We start from the raw sequence: 15,801 nt of genomic DNA, 5'->3' as shown, positions 1-15,801 counted from the left end.
GTGTGTGTGTGTGTGTGTGTGTGTGTGTGTGATTTGTGGGACTTAAAGTGCAGAGAATTGAACCTAGAGCCTCTGTTATGTTAGCCAGATGCTCTACAATCGAGATATACCCCAACCCTGTCTTTTTTCTTTTCTTTTTTTTTAAAGGCAGGGCTTGCAAACGGTTTGGTTTGTTCTTTCAGTATAAGCTGCCCATTCCTAGAGAACATATATATATAATCTGACGTTCTAACACGCAGCTTTACGGAAGGAACAGGCCCTCCAGGTGGGGGATGGTCCTACAGAAGGAGAACCCAGAGGCAGACTAATGGGACACTACCAGAAGATTTCCAAAGCCAGTTTGAATCTCGAAAATTATTTTTTATTTATTTTTATTTATATGTATGTATGTCCATGTGGGGGTATCCACAAGTGTGTAGGGTCCCTGTGGAGCCAGAAGAGGGCATGGCCTTCCTAGGCCTTTTTTTTTTTTTTTTGTTCTTTTTTTCGGAGCTGGGGACCGAACCCAGGGCCTTGCGCTTCCTAGGCAAGCGCTCTCCCACTGAGCTAAATCCCCAACCCCTAGGCATGGCCTTCCTGGAGGTGGAAAGTACAGTGGTTGTGAGCTGCCCAGGGTAGGTACTGGGAAATAAACTTGGGATCCCAGGAGTGAACTCTTAATTGCTGAGCCATTTTGCCAACCCCAATCCCCAATAATTCTTTTTTTTCTTTTATTGACCCAGTAATTTATTATTTACATTTTATTTGTTTATTGATTTATTTTGAGGGAGGGTCTCACTGACTATCCTGGAACTCACTATGTAGAACAGGGTGGCCTTGAACTCACAGAGATCCTCATGTCTTTGCCTCCCAAGGGTTGGCATTAAAGGCGTACACCACGATTACCCGGCAATCCAGTAATTGTTTACATTCTTCTTGGTGGACCAGCACAGTGTTGAAGGAGATTTGAAGCATGTGCTGATGCCCTCCCCAGATAGTATAGTTACCGCATGGTCGGGAACACTAGCTTCAGGACTAATGAGGGTAAATGGACCGGCTTTTGTTCTGGTTTTTGAGGCATCCCAAGCACTAGGGTTAGGGGTCTGAGGCACTATGCCTGGTGGCTTTCTTGCCTTATTAGCACCAAACAGCAAGAAGGTCTGGGTGGTGGAGATCAGTTGAGAAGAGTGCTTGCCCAGCAGGTACAGAGCTTTGGGGCTTATATATTCTCCAGTAAGGCTCTCCAGTAACGTATAAACAGGGAGGGTCGGGAGTTTGTCAAGATCATCCTAGGCAGGGTGTCGAGTTCAAGCCTGAACAGGAACCCCTCAAAAACAAACAAACAAAATTCATAAACCCTCTTAAATCCGTGGCTTGAAAGAGTACGTTAAAGACCAAATCACCAGGGGCCAGTGTGATGGGACGGAGGTGACACCCAGTAGAAGAATTTACATCAGAGAGGCCACATGCCCTTGAAGTGTGGTTAGGATCCGCGTTCCTTGTTCTCCCTTTGCTTCCTGGCTGCTATGAGCATTCCTGCTTTGAATTGCCACAGACCCTAAAACAATGGGGACAACTGAGCATGGAGGCTACCTCAGAAGATTGTTTCATTGATGGAGAAGATGACTAACACACCACATGCATTTATTAGCAGCCTTTCTTTCTTTGTGAGTCAGGCTAGGGTTTTAGGAATGCTAGGCAAGTAGTTTACCAGTGCGCTGACCCCAGCCCCTCCTTCCTCACCTTTCTTCTTTTCTTCCTTCCTTCCTTCCTTCCTTCTCTTTTTCTTTTTTTAAAACAGCGTCTCATGTAGCCCAGGATGGCCACAAACTTACTTTGTAGTTGAGGATGATCCTCCTGTCTCTGTCTCCCACGAGCAGGGATTACAGGTGTGTGCCACTTCAATTGGCCTTTTTCTGTTTCCTCCCTCCCTCCTTCCCTCCCTCCTTCCCTCCCTCCCTCCCTTTTAAGTGATGTGTGGTTCTGTGGCATCTGGTGCATCCACACCACCTCTTCCTTGTGGTTTTAAAACTTAGTTGTCATCCAGAAAAAAATGCTCGCAAATCTTAGGAAGCCGTTCCACACCCCAACCTTCTAACTCCCTGTCGATAGTCATTCTGTTTCCTAGCTCCACAGATGTGGTTGGTCTAAGTATTTCATTCGAAAAGATCTATGTCACACAGAATCCTGTGTTTCTAAGGTTCGTTGTCAGAAAACACCAACAAGACATGAGTCTTGTGACCTCAGTTTCCTCAAAACTTGGCATGGTTCTTGGAAGGGGTTTTTGTGCTCCTCCCATGTGTAGTGGGTAGGAGTGAGTTTACTTCAGATTACTTGTTATTGCTTGTTATTACTTGTTATTCAACCAAGTGTTTATATGCCTCTATGGAAAAACAGGATTTTTGTCATGGGCGGATTGTCCTTGGGACTGTACACTTTACTCATGTGATTCTTCTTAACCCTCGGGGTGTAAATTGTCTGATGCTCTAAATAAAGCTGGCTATTGCATGAGACTTTAGTCTCCCTCATCTGTTGGCTCTCAGGTCACACTGTGTCCAGGGTGGAGACAGTTCACCTAGGTCGTGGTATCTCCCTCTGCTTCTTCTTTGTGGCAGTTTACTATGCCATTGGATGGATGCACCACCACTTATTACTTGGTAGGCATTGTCTTTACTTCCACCTCCTCAATGCTTCTGAGCTTCGAGGAAATTCCTGTTCCATCTCCATGTGGACTTTTGGTTTTGTTTCTTGTGCATCTGTCTGAGTTGCTAAGTGATACCGTGCTCCTGTGCTCAACCTTCTTAGGCACTGCCCATCTGCTTTCCGCAGCAGCCGCGGGCGGTATCGTGGTGGTCGGGTCTAGAGGAACAGAACATTGGGATGCACAGAGATGCCTAAGAAGGGATCCCTATGGGAATTGGCTCAGGAGATCGTGGAGGCTGAGGAGTGAGCTGACCTTCGCAAGTCGAAGCCCCTGAGAAATCAGGAATGAGTGGGATTGGAGAACTGAGGATGTAAACCCCAGTCTGAAAAAGACGAGAGGAGATGGTCCAGCTTGAGGCAGGAGAGATTCAGACTGCCGCACCCTTAAAGGACGGTGTTGGGAAGGGCAGTCCTGCCACAGTTAGGCATATGTATTTGAAGAATTTCATATAAATTCACAAGGAGAGAAGAGGAAATGTTTAAAACTATTCAGAGCTGAGGCTAGAGAGCTGCTTTGGTAGTTAAGAGCACTGCTTGTCCCTCTCGAGCATGCACGCACATGGCAGGCATGTGACCATGACCATAGCTTTATTCATAAAAGACCAAACTGGAAACAACCCACATGTCCCCTAATGATAAACTCAGTGTAATTCTACACAGCACTGGAGTCGCTGGTTGGAAACAAACGCAGGAAAACATGAATGGTTCTTACAAACCTCACATCAAGATAAGGAAGGCCAATGGAAAAGAGCCCAGAAAGGTGTCTTGTGACATCTTTGTTTGTATAGAGTTCACACCAAGAGAGACGTGTTAACATGTTAGAAGAGACATGTTGGGGATGGTGTATGTTGACAGATGTGCCTGGAAGCAGGCACAAGATAGTGGTGTTTGAGAGTCTAGCAATGTTCTCTCTCTCTCTTCTTCTTGTCCTGCTAGTCCTTCTCTTCCTCCTCCTTCTTTTCCTCCCTCCCTCTGTCCCTCCCTTCCTTTTAAAATAGAGTCTTATTATGTAGCACAGAATGGTCTTAAACTTGTGATCCCCCTGCCTCAGCCGTCTGAGGGCTGAGATGACAGGTATGAGCTTTGATTTTTTTTTTTTTGATTGTGGTGAAGTTGCCATCTAAACCATCTGACACACCAGTCATTGTGGCTCAAGCCTATAAGCCCAGCACTTGAGAGGCTGAGAGAGGAGGAACAGGAGTTTAAGATTGTTCCAGGATGTATATAGCATGTTTGAAGCCAGGCTAGGCTCCAGGAGGCTCTTTCAACAACAAAAGCACCTTTGAAACCAGCAATTCCTTGCCCTCCTCCCCAGCCTCTGGCAACTGTTTTCCCCGTGGTCTTGAGGAATTTGGCTCATCTAGGTTCCTCACACAGGTAGACTGGAACAGCACCTGTCCAAGTGTCTGGCTGGTTTTTCTGAGCTGAGATCATCATGGTCACTCTGTTGTCGCCTGCGTCAGGATTCCTTTCTTTCCAAGGTTGGTGCAAATGCCACTGTGTAAGCAGCCTGTGTTTTGTTGATTCAGGCACCCATCTGTGCCATCCTGATTCAGGAGCATCTTCCTCCTGTTAGCTGCCTAGAAGGTGGTTCACCACAGAGTTCTGAGTGCATGTGTGCCTGTGCCTGTGTGTGTGTGTGTGTGTGTGTGTGTGTGTGTGTGTGTGTGTGCATGTGTGTGTTTGTCTTTGTATGCATTTGTGTGTGTTTGTGTTTGTGAAGCCACAGCAAATGCCTGGAACAGTGCTGTCACGCCTCAATAAAAGTTTATTAAAAGAAAATGACTATGCCACTAAAAGGAACTTTGTCATTCCTCAAAGCATTGCTTCAAAGGCTAGGGACATTCCGACTACCAGAGAATGCAGCTCCACAACCTGCATCAGCCGTATGCTGACAGCACAAACCGCCCAGGGCCAGCACTAGACAAACAGGCCTGGGCATGGCAGACAGACATAGGCAAGCTGCAGCAGGAGCCTCAATCTATTTTAATACAGAGCCTAAACCGGCAGTGGCCCATGGCTGTGTCTATGTGAGATTATCTCACACACACACAGGGCAGAGCAGACGATGTCCTGTGGAGCCTTGGCCTGGATGTGCCTCTGTTAGACGCTGCACATGGTGTTGGGTCATTAGATCCATGCGTGTCAGTACCACAGCACACACTGCTAGCTCTGCCTATGGGTGAGGAGGGCGGAGACTACTGGGATAGACAGGTGCTTCCTGTAGACTGCAGGAAAGCACTCAGCTGTGCCGCTTACGGAATCACAGAGTTAGTTGTTTATTTTTGAATAATTAAGACAACAGAGGAAAGGATGGAGATGGTTTGGCGGTTAAGGGAGCTGCTGCTCCTGCAGAGGTCCTGAGTTTGCTTCTTGTCACCCATGTTAGGCAGCACACAACTGCCTATAACTCCAGTAAAATCCAGTGTGTCTGGCCTCTATGTATGTGTTCTCTCTCTCTCTCTCTCTCTCTCTCTCTCTCTCTCTCTCACACACACACACACACACACACACACACACACACACACACACGAGAGAGAGAGAGAGAGAGAGAGAGAGAGAGAGAGAGAGAGAGAGAGAGAGAGAGAGAGAAGGAGGGAGAATCAATCACTCCCTCTGCTGGGCCGCAAGGACAGGGCTTCTATAAAGGAGGGGACCTGGACAGGCCTCAGAGGTCATAAAGACCCTTGAGCCGACAGCTTCACAAGGATGAGCCCCCCACCCCTCTGTATAAGTAGAGTCTCGGCAGACATGGTCAGACTCGGTTCCTTCCGATCCCTGAGTAGTAGCTTCCCCCTGGAATACCACAGGTCGTTTATTGCCGTCCTTCATGCTGAACACAGGAGCTGTGTTAGTCCGGCCTGTCACTAGCAAGCTGCTGTGAGGATTGATGTTTGTGACTTTTTCTGTAAGTTCTGTTTCTTAGTATAGCAAATGTTTTCAATATTACGCTTTAACTTTGAAAACAGTCCCACTTCCCCATGTATGAAACTCCAAGAGGTTTGTAGCTACTCAAAGTGGTTCACGGCTTAGTGGTCCCACTGTGCTTGTTTAGTAAGTGTTGGGGAGCAAACCTAGGGCTTTAATACAAGGCATGCACACTTAACCTTAACCCTACCTTCTTCTTTTTTTCCTTTTAAAAGTATGGACTGCTTCATAAATGTTCCCATCATCCTTGCACAGGGGCCATGCTAATCTCTGTGTTGTTCCAATTTTAGTACATGAGCTGTGGAAGACAGCACTGCTTTTTCTGGTAGCATCTTGCTATGTAACCCAAGCTGGCCTCAAATTCTCCATTCTCCTTCTATGTCTCCAGACATGGGGATTTCTGCTTATAACTATATCTACCCTATCTATCTATCTATCTATCTATCTATCTATCTATCTATCTATCTATCTATCCATCCGTTGATCCATCTCTGATAGGGTCTCTGGTAACACAGGCAGGCCTTGAATTCACCACATAGCTGAAGATGACCTTGAATTCTGATCCTGTTGCCTCTCTACTTGAGCGCTAGGATTACAGGCATGCTAGCCATGGCCAGTTTATGTGGTGCCTGGGAATGAAAGCCAGGGCTTCGTTCATACTAAGTGAGCCACACCCCCAGCCTCACTGTGCTTTTAAATAGCATTTCTCCAGTGACCAAAGATGCTGCTTAGTGCTTCGAGTTTCTGTTAACCCTCCATATATCTTCTCTTGTTCTCATCTTTGGGCCCAAGTCTGACTAGATGGTTTCTTACTGAGATGTAGAAGTTCCTCATGGGTTCTGGGCACAAATCTTTTGGCAGACTTGTATTGTGTGCAGCTTTTAGCCCGCGGCCTCCCTTTGAATTTATTCTTATCAACGTCTGAGGCCCATGCTTGTTTTCATGTCAATGATAAGCTCCAAGAGGGAGAAGCTAGGGATATGGGTGTCCCGGGCCCAGCTGACTGTGTGTTTCCCAGAAGCTTCCATAGAACAAAGCTGAGACTATATAGACTCTGTGTTGGCGCTGCCAGCTGGTGTCACTGTGCCCACATTTTGATTGGGCTGGGCAGGTAAAGAGATGGGAAAGGTTCCCAGCAGGCTGGTATCAGATAGACCCACTGGCTATCTTCTGGAAGGGATGCTGGATTGGGGAACCAATACTAGCCTGGGGCGATATAGCACCCAGGAGGTCTCAGACAGCCTCTCCGTGCTGGCTGTTGTGGGGAACAACCTGACAGAAGGATGACAGGCCATGCAGGCTCTCACCTGCCCCAGATGTTAGCAAAGGCTTCCTCTTGGCCGTGCTTCAGTGGCTAGAACGGTCAGTGCCTAAGGGGATGTCAGCTTTAGCCCTGAGGTTGGGAGGAAATGCTTTACTGGAGGTGGGGGATGCTGAGGGAGCTGTGCCCACAGGTGAGTGGTCCACCCTACACCAAGTTCTCTGCCTGCCTTCAGGGCCCGCAGCTGGGGCTGGGCTCGAATCATGATTCCTCATTCTCTAGGTGGCATGGGTAAGGTGCGGGGTTCACAGCCCCCTCTCAAGATCCAAGGGGAGTCAAGCATTGAGCTGTGGTCTTCCACAGGCTTAGAAAAGTGATCTTCTCAGGGTGTCCCCCATGAAAGTTGCTCTTTGCCCTCTCTTCCCCCTTCTCCTTGTCCTCCTTTAGATTTATTTATTTTTAATTAATATGTCTGAGTGTTTTACCTGCATGTGTGTCTGGTGCCTGAGGAGGTCAGAAGAGGGTGTCACATCCCCTAGACCTGGAGTTCCAGGTGTATGTGAGCTGCCATGTGGATGCTGGGAACCGAAGCGAGATCCTCTGTGAGAGCAGCAAAAGTCATCTTTCCAGCCTTGACACTGCTCTTTCCTGAGGCCCCCGGATACCCGGCAGGCAGGCAGGAGAGGTTGCTGGTTGGTGCCATCCGGGTTCCCTCGATTTCCTCTGTCTGCTGGGGCTGCCTGGGGCTTAACAGCAGGACCCTGCAAGCAGCTGGTGACTCCTCAGGAACCAGACAACAACAGCACAGGGGCCTTGGCCCACCTGCTCCCTGGCCCTTGGTGGTCTCTGGTAGCATTTACAGACTCTGTTTAAAATGGGTCTATATGAAAAAATTAATTTAAAAACAAAAACCACATGAGTGTTTTGAAAAAAAAAAAACCAATTATATGTAGATACAAAAACCACTTTATAGTGCTGCACCCAGTCTATAATTCTATAAACATCCAGTCCTGGAAGGAAGCGAAGGAGAAAAAGAAGTCATGTATCCCAGGCTGTCCTGGAACTCATTATGTAGACCAGGCTGGTCTCAACTCACAAAGATCCTGCCTCTGCTTCCCAAGTGCTGGGATTAAAGGTGTGTGCCACCATGTCCAGTATTTATATACAAAATGTTTATAAATATGGCGAAGATGTAGCTCAGTCAGTAGACTGCTGGCACACAGGAGGCACTACAGTCTAAGCATGGCGGCGCGGTGCATGCCTGAACTTCTAACACTAGGGAAGTGGAAGGATCAGAAGTTCAAGGTCGTCTTTGGCCACATAGTGAGTTTGGGGCCCGGTCTGGGTAACATGAGATCCTGTTTCAAAAACAAAACCTGGGCTGGCCAGATGGCTCAGTGGTTAAGAGCACTGACTGCTCCTTTAGAGGTCCTGAGTTCAAATCCCAGCAACCACATGGTGGCTCACAACCATCTGTAATGGGATCTGATGCCCTCTTCTGGTGTATCTGTACTTATATATAATAAATAAATCTTAAAAAATAATCATCAAAAACAAAACATGGTAAATGGCACCCCTTGATATTTTTTTGATGTCCCAAATTTGAGACTCAGAATTAAGCCCTGAGCACTCCACCTCTCCTGGTATGGAACAGATATTAGCCCCACTCCACCCAGCTCTGGAGTCTTACTCTGTGTGAGGGTTAAGAGAGGCGCTCTGAGTTTTGGCCCTAGTCTCTCATCCACCGACAGTTGAGTGGATGACGTGTGTGCCATCACAGATGACCATGCTGAGTATCAAGACACACGTCCTCAGTTCTGCATGAAGTCCTTCCATTAAGAGGCAGACCCAAGACTTACCTGCAGAGGCGTCCGTAGTGCTGCAGGGTCACTGAGTTGTGTCACTGCTGAAGAACTGTAGGGAGACACCCGAGGTGAATGTTTGCTGTATGCTATGTCCAGCCCCTGTTGAAAATGACCACTAGCCTCAGGCCCGCGCCCACAGGTGAGAGTACTTCCATCTTGGAAGTGACAACACACATCATGGCCCAGCAGTGAGGGGTGGTCAGTAATGGAAAGTGGAAGGAGAAAGAAGCCCAAGACTTCCTCCCTCCCCCTCCCCTAATGTCGTATCTGCCCCTCTGCCTGGGGAAAACTCTTATTAGAGGACCTTAATCAATTCACCTTGGATCCCTGAACCCCCCCCCCCCCATCACACACAGTGCCTGGCACACTTGGGCACTGGAAAGTAATCCAACAGAGGAGAAAAGTCGAAATTGTTGAAGTCAAAATTTATGCTGGTTGGGCCTCTAATCCCGGCACTTGGGAAACTGAGGCAAGGGGTCTGGGGTCAAAGCCAGCATGCGTTACCCTGTCATAAAATGTGTATTTTACTCACTCTTGGCTTCCTTCATCACATATGCATACAGAGGCTGATGGTTTAGCTTGGTGGTAGAGCAAATTTTTAGCCATGGGTTCAATGTCAAATAAAAACCAAACCAGAATATGTTGCCCCAACGGACACTTGCGATTTAAAAATAAATTGGGGGGGAGGGGCTGGAGAGGTGGCTGGGGGGTTAAGTGTGCTCTTCCAGCACCTACATCGGGCTGCTTACAACCACCCATAACCTCAGCTCTGGGGACCGGCTTTCTCTGGGACCTGGTCACACAGAGCATATATGCACAGGGACATAAAATAAATCATCTCTAGCTGGGTGGTGGTGGTGCACACCTTTAACCTTAGCATTTGGGAGGCAGAGGCAGGCTGATTTCTGTGAATTCAAGGCCAGCCTGGTCTACAGATCGAGTTCCAGGACAGGGAAGGCTCCACAGGGAAACCAGGTCTCGAAAAACCATCACCAACATTTCTAATTTTTAATAGAAGAGGTTCAGTCGCGACCGTGTCGGAAAGGTCCCATCAGTGTACCTGTCCTAGTCATTTGCTAGTATCGCGATAACGAGATGTTCGATGTTCGACTGCGCGCGTCATTGCACTTCCTGCTTTTTTTCTAGTCACTGCGGTTCCCTCCAATCATGTTCCTTGTTCTAGTCAGCGAAGGCATTTTTTTCTCTTTTCCCCAAGTCATTGCAAAATTATTCTATTTACTTTCATGTAAGTAAGCAAACAAAACAAAACAAAACTCGGGGTGCTGGGGTGTCATTTGTAATAAAGCATTTGCCTGGCATAAAAGTTCTGGGTTTCACTCCTAGCACCTCAAAAGAAGATTGAACTAATGTTATTTTTTTAATTAGCAAAGTCAAAAATACCTTTCAGCGGTGGCATACGCCTGCCATTTTAACATTTGGGAGGTGGAAGCAGAATGACCCGGAATTCAGTCATCTTCTACCACTTACTTCTCTTCTACCACTTCGTGAGTTAGATGGGGAGCAACACCTAACCCGGAGGGAAGGAAAGGAAGAGGAGAGAGAGAGAGAGAGAGAGAGAGAGAGAGAGAGAGAGAGAGAGAGAGAGAGAGAGAGAGAGAGAGAGAGGCAAGGATTAAGGGGAAGAGAAAGCAAAGTGAAGAGGAGAGTTTCTGATAGAGCCTGCTTCTGTGAAAATGGAAAGAGCTGGAGCTCCCCTGCTTTAAAGTATAGGATCAGCATGGATGCCCAGGGCCGCCCCCTGCACCCCCATTTCCCCAGGAGACCCGGCTTGGGGCGCAGAGGATTAAGAAGAGTAAGCGGCCTTTTTCCTGGGAAGGTAAGATCCTTCGCATTGCAGATTTCACTATGCTCACCCAGAAGATCGCAGGCTTTCCAGATTGTATGTTTCATTCTCTCTAGAAGACAGGCCTGAGCCGACACAGCAAACCGGCTGCCCGGCGGGAACTGGGGTCCCGGAGTGCCCCCTAGTGGACGCAGCGGGGCATGACCGCGCACCCGGTGCGGACAGGACCAAAACCAACTTGGGCCCCCGCAGTCTTGACCAAGGGCTTTAAAGAACACCAGCTGTACTTTACATTTTCTGCCCCGGAACGACTCACATCGAAGGCGAGGCCTTCTGCGCCACAGTTCCTGACCTGAAGAGAGACTGCGGAGAGCAGCTGCTGAGCGATCTGTTCCCGCAGCTAATGAGCTTCCCGCAGGCCGTGCAGTATATACTTCCTTCTCCTTAGACTGAACCAGGCGCTACTTCCTCACGGAGATTCAAGAGCACACCAGGCCTCAGTTTATATTCTATGACGGAGATGATTTTAGATTTACACAAATTCAACATGCACTGCAATAAATGGCAAGGAAGAAAACAAAACAAAAAACCAGGGCAGCAAGACCATATCACAGGAGACCAGGGAGGACTTTCTGGAGGAGGTGACACTGGAATTGGCAAAGAGACCTGGTGTGGCAAGATAAGGTCACTCTGCAGGGCTGATCTACTTTCGGGGGTCACTGCTAGGTGGGAACAAGAAGGGGGCAACAGCAAGGAGACAAGAAGAGGGATTTGGTTCCAATCTTCACTAAGGAAGGGTAGTTGGAAACATTTAAGATGAAAATTTGGAATATTTGCCCTTTTGAGCCTATTTATAGTGTCTGTTCTTCAGACCAAGGCATTGTCTGCTTCTTCCTCCTATGTCAAGGAATTTTTTTTTTTTTCCGGGGCTGGGGACTGAACCCAGGACCTTGCTCTTCCTAGGCAAGCGCTCTACCACTGAGCCAAATCCCCATACCCGGAATTTTTATTGGATACCAAACATTGTGAAATTTATGGTTTTGGCAGGTGAACTACGTGTGTCTTTAAAGAGCATCAGGGCTTTAATGGCAAGCAGACCCTTCACTTGGAAACTTCTCAGTCTTTTGAAGACTTGTATTCAAGCCTTTCAGGAGGTCAGGAGTTACTTTTCCTTCTCGGCTAAGGTGACATCACTTTCAAGGTGCGGCACCGGGAACTGTTCCCCATCTCTGTGCAGTGGAATCAAGTCTGACTCTGGCCACTGGGACCTTGTGCACTCCTCCACTCTTGGTAACACTGCAGTTGGCCTTTCGTTGCCAGTGGCCCTTGTTGCCAAGGTCTTCTCTCCTCCCGGGAGACAGAAGGATCACTGAGAAGTCAGGGACAGTCTGGCCTACATAGTGTAGACATCCAGGGTTACAAAGAGACCCTGTCAATTAATGATGGCGATAATTAATAAAAGTGGAGAGCAACTGAGGAAGATACACAACAGGGACCTCTGGCCTCTGCACATGTGGTCATGGGTGTGCACACCTGCACACCTGCACACCTGCACACCCACGGATCTGTTGCTTGTTTTTTGAGACAGGGTCAATTACGCAGCCCTGGCTGTCCTGGAACAAGATATGGAGACCTGGCTGGCCTCAAACTCACAGAAATTCACCTGCCTCTACCTTCTGGGTGCTAGGATTAAAGTCATGCACTACCACACTCAATCTACAAATAGGTTTTTTTTGCTTTTTTTTTTTTTTTTTTTTTTTTTTTGGAGCTGGGGACCGAACCCAGGGTCTTGCGCTTCCTAGGCAAGCGCTCTACCACTGAGCTAAATCCCCAACCCATAGGTATTTTTTTTTAAGTGCAACACAAATCAAACCACCCCAGAAAGAGAGCCTGCAGAATGACATCACTGTTACCACTCTCTAGCAAGTACGAAGCTGTGTAGACCTTAGTGTAGGCTTTAAATCCTATTGGCACTGCTACTCTCAGCTCAAGAAACAAGCATAGTGAAGCAAGGGGACATTTTTGTAGCACACACCTGAAAGGCTTTCATTCCATCTGTGGCCACAGGATTGGGGATCTGTATTGCCGAGTATCTGACCCTTTGATGGCTCTGTCTTTGTTCACACAGAAAGGATTCATACTGGAGCCATGACAACCAGCAGAAGAGCTAGAAATGGTCCTTGGATGATTTCACTCCCTGTGTTTGTCTTGATTTAGGGAGACCAAGAATAAACACTAAAATCCTGGCCTATAATTATACCATAGGGTCAATTAATAAGCACGTCAGGCTGATGCCTGCTGTAAGCATTTCGTGGTTGGTTTGTGTTGGATGTAAGATATAAGTAGCATAAGTGGGGTGGGGGTTGGAAATAGGGTTTTTCATGTGGCTTTGGCTGTCCTGTTGCCCTGGCACTTGATTTGTAGACCAGGCTAACCTCCAACTCACAGATCTGCCCATCTCTTGAGGCTTCTTTTTTATCCTTCCTTCCTTCCTTCCTTCATTAGTTTTCAAGACAGCGTTTCTCTGTGAAGTCCCTGTTGTCCTTAAACTCTTTCTGTAGACCAGGCTGGCCTTGAACTCAGAGATGCACCTGCCTCTGCCTCCTGAATGCTGAAATTAAAGGTGCACACCACAATTCCTGGCTAGACCTTTAAATATAGTAGAGAGGAGGTAGTATTTTTTATATTATCTGTGTTCTTAATTCAATAAAACAAAGCCATTGTACAGTATAAAAGAAGGAACAATGATTTGTCACAAAGGAACCTGAGGCCTTATAATCATAGTAGAAAACGTTTCGGCTGTGGGACTGGACAGATGCTCAGTGCCGAGGATCTGTGTTCCATTCTCAGCACCCACGTCAGGTGGCTCACAACTGCCTGTAAATCCAGGTCCAACGGATCTGATGCCATCTGGCCTCCAAGGGCATCAGCACTCACATAAACACACCCCAACACACATACATATTTCAGTAAAGACCATAGCAATGGCTAAAACCATTTTCAGAGACCTAGACTCACCTGGGAAATGGGCCTCTTGGACGCCTCTGTGAAGAATTTTCTTGACTGGGTTAACATGAAACAGTGTTTTTTTTTTTTTTTTTTTTTTTTTTTTTTTTTTTTTTTGAGCTGGGGACCCGAACCCAGGGCCTTATGCGCTTCCCAGGCAAGCGCTCTACCACTGAGCTAAATCCCCAACCCCAAACAGTGTTTTTAAAAGCTGGCTTGAAACATTTAAAAAAATTGTGTATGCATGTTTTGTCTGTCTGTCTGTCTGTCTGTGTACTATGTGCATGCCTGATATCCTAGGAGACAGAAGAGGCCAATAAACCCCCTGGAACTGGAGCTATAGATGGCTGTGATCTACCATGTAGGTGCTGGGAACCAAATCCTCGTCTTCTGGAAGATCAGCCAGCACTCCTAAACACTGAGCCATCTCTCTAACGACTAAAGACTGACTTTGAAGTTTTTTAACTAATTAATGTCACAGAGCACGTCTGTATGTCAGATGGCAAATTACAAAAGATGGACCTCTCCTTCTGCCATGTAGATTGGAGGACTCAAACTCAAACTGTCGGGCCTGCATTTTTACCCTCTGAGCCCAGAGGCTGCCTCTTAGAAATGTTTTATGTTTGAATTTGCTTCACTTCCTCACACTTAATACAGGGTGTCTTAAAATAAATGTTTTGGGCCAGCAAGGTAGCTCAGCAGGCGAAAGGACTTGGCACTATGCAGAGAACCCGTTCAATCCCAAGAGCCCACCGTGGAAAGAGAGAACTGATTCCCAAACCCTGTCCTCACCTCCACACTAGCAAACACTCTCCTGCACTCACAAACACAGGTGAAATAAAGTTTTGAAATGTTCCACTTTAGCACTCAGGGGAAAAGAGCCATTTCTCTGAGTAAGAGAGACCCTGGACTGTTAACATCCTCCACTTCCTACTGTGCTTTCTGCAAAGGGGCACGGTAAGGTTTACAGGTAAACTAAGAGTGAAACACAGTTCTCCTGGATCCCTCACTGCCCCAAGCTCCCAGTGTACCCAGCATTGCTGAGGCTGGACGTGATGGAGTGAGCTGGTGTCATTACTGACAGCTCTTAGCTTCTGCTAGGTTTTGAGGTTTGTGTGCACCCCTCGATGTGCTGACAAATGTGGAATGGCAGGAATCTACGGTGCCATGTCGACAGAATGTTTCACCTATTCCCACCCGTGACAATCTCCAGCAACTATATGCATTTCCTTCCTATCTCCATAGCTTTTCCTTTTCCAGAGTGTCATGGAGTGGCAACGGTGTTCCAGCGACAGTCTTTTTATGGTTTGTTAATACTTTTCTTTTTACTGATGAATCATATCTCATTACGTGGATCTATCAGTTTGCCTAATTTGGAGATTTTTGTTTGTTTTTCTTCAGGACAGTCTCACGATGTAGCCAAGGCTATCCTGACATCTGCAATCCTCCTGCTTCAGTCTTCTGAGTTCTGGGATTACAAGCATGTGCCACCATATCCTGTTTGTTTTTGTTTTTAAATAAGAAAAAAAATTAAAAATACCCCCCCAACAAAAAAACAAAAACAAAACAAAAAACCCAAAACTCTGCAGTTGACCATGGTGGTTCATACCTGGAATCACAGCACTTGGGAGGCTGAAACAGAGTCAAGGACAGTCTAGGTTATATAGCAAGACCCTGCCTTTAAAAAGTAGGTAGATAAATCAATGAGTCAATCTATCAATCAATCAATCTGGAGAGCTGTTTAGAGAAGGGAGAGAAATCTTGAGGAGTGGAATGCTGGTTCTGGGTCTGCCTGGTGAGCAGAGAAGGGCAGTCTTGTGGGAAGCCAGAGTAGGCAATTAATGTGAGCCCTAAGTCTGGGCTGAGGAAGGTTTGGGGTGTGACAGGTGCTGGAGCTCCTGGGAGCTGACCTTGCTCTGTTTCTCTGTGCCTTTGAGACTTCCTGCTGGGCCTAGAGGAGCCACATATCGCTCCCTGGCAGGCACAGTTAGGAAAGGCTGGCCATAGAGCCATTCTTTTATAAACACACTGCACAATTTTTCCAGGGGACCAAGAACGGGAAATTTGGCATATTCTTTGCCAAATTGGTCGTCTGCTTGGTTACTGGGACCCAATTCACCAGCTGACATCTGTCTAATAACACTTGTGATGGCTTGTATATGCTCAGCCCATGGAGAAGGTATAACCCTGTTGGGAGTAGGTGTGTCACTGTGGGTGTTGGCTTTAAGACCCTCACTCATCCTAGCTGCCTTCAG

The 15,801-nt window shown here is 47.2% G+C and overlaps 1 non-coding gene across 1 annotated transcript; it reads right to left on the bottom strand.

The window, feature by feature from the left end:
* Positions 1-5,820: 5,820 nt before the first annotated feature.
* Positions 5,821-5,924, bottom strand: LOC116899764. Its single transcript, XR_004387778.1, has one exon. It is a non-coding gene; the product is annotated as a U6 spliceosomal RNA (small nuclear RNA).
* Positions 5,925-15,801: the final 9,877 nt, after the last annotated feature.

The sequence above is a fragment of the Rattus rattus genome, chromosome 4 (genome assembly GCF_011064425.1).
Source record: "Rattus rattus isolate New Zealand chromosome 4, Rrattus_CSIRO_v1, whole genome shotgun sequence".
Taxonomy (NCBI): domain Eukaryota; kingdom Metazoa; phylum Chordata; class Mammalia; order Rodentia; family Muridae; genus Rattus; species Rattus rattus.
This window is presented reverse-complemented; position numbering and strand designations above follow the sequence as displayed.